We start from the raw sequence: 2,918 nt of genomic DNA on the forward strand, positions 1-2,918 counted from the left end.
ATAAAATGGCCGATCGACACCTGATGTTGCTCAGCTTGCTGTAGGAATCAGAGCACTAAAGATGCCCCTGCTGAGAGGAGACACACTGACACACACACACACACACACACACACACACACACACTTTTCCTCTCACGCACACAACCTGCAGTAGCCCAGGTAGCCTAAGTCTAGTAAAGAGCTTTGTGGTACAGAAATAGGCAGCTTGTAATCTGTTCCCTCTGTGCACAAAAACATTGAAACGTTTATCCCCACAGTCATACATTGGAACCAGAATGGAACCAACCTGGTCTGCACAATATACTTTCTCCCCCTTGCCTGCCCAACCCACCCTACTCGCTCTCCCTCTCCATGGTCTTCAAAACCACTTTTCTGCATGGATAGTCAGCACTGACCCTGAAACTGATGCCCCAGTATGAACAGTCACAGAGCCAAGATGGAGAATCGACTCACCTTGAAGGGCGTTTGGGTTGTGTTACGTGAATTTGGGTCACACACAGAGGGCGGCAAATTAATCTGTGGATTTGTGTCCACATTTAGAGCTGTCGAAACACCGGGAAGGGACACCGGGGAGGCCTTCCACACTAAAGTAATTCCGAGAACACACTGAGGGGGGGAGAAAATTGGCTGCAACACACAAAAGGACTCGCACATCTACCTGCCAAAGAACAGATAGGTGTAAGGAGATGGGTGCCAGGAGCCCTGTGATCCTTGATTGTGAACATCACTATTCAGACTCTATTCATTTTGTGCGGGTATTACTATTTATTTGTGGGTGGGTTTTTATGTCTTTGTTTGTGTGTGTATGTGCGCGTGTTCGGTGTGTGTGTGTCTGCGCGTGTTGAGTGTGTGTGTGTGTGTGTGTGTGTGTGCGCGTGGTGTGTGTGTGCGTGTGCGCGCGTGTTGAGTGTGTGAGTGTGTGTGTGGTGTGTGTGTTGAGTGTGTGTGTGTGTGTGCGTGTGCATTTGTGTGTGTGTGTGTGTGTGTGTGTGTGTGTGTGAATCTAGCACATTTGCTTCACTGCTGCCTTCTCTACATCTCTGCATCCTCCCTGTGTGTCACTGAGCCTGTCTTTGTTGAGCATCAGCGGCAGACGTCATGCTGTCTAACGCCACAATGAGACTAATAGGATTGAACAGATAGCTGCTTTGGAGATCCTGGCTCATTACATGCCTGGCATGATTGGCATGTGTGTGTGTGTGTGTGTGTGTGTGTGTGTGTGTGTGTGTGTGTGTGTGTGTGTGTGTGTGTGTGTGTGTGTGTGTGTGTGTGTGTGTGTGTGTGTGTGTGTGTGTGTGTGTGTGTGCATGTGTGTGAGTGTGTATTTGTTTACATATTCAGAGTCTTGTAAACAAATACGAATATCAGATAAACTTTACCAGAACGGGATGGGATGTCCTTGCCTATGGCAGGTCACCATGGCACAACAGAGGCATTTACACAGGCAGTGCCATCTCACAGAGCTGGTGCCATCTCACAGAGCTGGTGCCATCTCACGATTGGTGCCATCTCACAGAGCTGTTGTGGCATTTACACAGGCAGTGCCATCTCACAGAGCTGGTGCCATCTCACAGAGCTGGTGCCATCTCACGATTGGTGCCATCTCACAGAGCTGGTGTGGCATTTACACGGGCAGTGCCATCTCACAGAGCTGGTGTCGCATTTACACGGGCAGTGCCATCTCACAGAGCTGGTGTCGCATTTACACAGGCAGTGCCATCTCACAGAGCTGGTGCCATCTCACGGTTGGTGCCATCTCACAGAGCTGTAGCCATCTCACGGTTGGTGCCATCTCACGGTTGGTGCCATCTCACAGAGCTGGTGCCATCTCACGGTTGGTGCCAGCTCACGGTTGGTGCCATCTCACAGAGCTAGTGCCATCTCACAGAGCCGGTGCCATCTCACAGTTGGTGCCATCTCACAGAGCTGGTGCCATCTCACAGAGCTGGTGCCATCTCACAGTTGGTGCCATCTCACAGTTGGTGCCAGGGCCTTTGGGGTGGCATACCTGAGATGAGACACATAATGGTGATGCAGTCTGAGATGTCCCATCGTCACAGCTCATTAACAGGAATCGTGTATGTGTGTGTGTGTGTGTGTGTGTGTGTGTGTGTGTGTGTGTGTGTGTGTGTGTGTGTGTGTGTGTGTGTGTGTGTGTGTGTGTGGTTTAGCTGTATGCCATCGTCACAGCTCATTTACAGGAATCGTGTGTGTGTGTGTGTGGTTTAGGTGTATAGAGAGCATAGAATGTTCAGAATGGGATTGGGAGAGATACATATCAATCATAAATGACAAGCCATAGAGATGGAGTCACTGAGACGGAGAGAGTGTGTGTGTGCGTGTGTGTGTGTGTGTGTGTGTGTGTGTGTGTGTGTGTGTGTGTGTGTGTGTGTGTGTGTGTGTGTGTGTGTGTGTGTGTGTGTGTGTGCTCGTGTGTGTGTGTCTGTCTGTTTTTTTATTGATATTTTGGGGAAAGAAATTAATTTGCAATTCTTAATATATAAAAACTAGAGGGACAAAGAAGAAGAAATAATGAGTTGAAGAGAACTGAGGAAGGAGGAAAGAAAACAATTATAAATACAAAAATAAAAAAGATACAGAGAAACAAAAAAGAAAGAAAGAAAAAGAGAGAGAGAGAGAGAGAGAGGGACACGCATCTCTTTGCCCACTCGTTACCTCAGACTGATGCCAAAGTGATGTAAGGTGGCCAGGTGTGCTCCAAGTGTGTGTGTGTGTGTGTGTGTGTGTGTGTGTGTGTGTGTGTGTGTGTGTGTGTTATCTCATCCTACGATCACTCGCACATAGCACTGATACAGCAAGGACACAATGAGAATCTGTTGTGTTATGTTTTGGCATATATGGTGCCTTATATGGTTTCAACATGTTGATGCGTATTCCTTGTAGTATGTACTGTACCG

This window comes from Sprattus sprattus, assembly GCF_963457725.1.
Source record: "Sprattus sprattus genome assembly, chromosome: 9".
Taxonomy (NCBI): domain Eukaryota; kingdom Metazoa; phylum Chordata; class Actinopteri; order Clupeiformes; family Clupeidae; genus Sprattus; species Sprattus sprattus.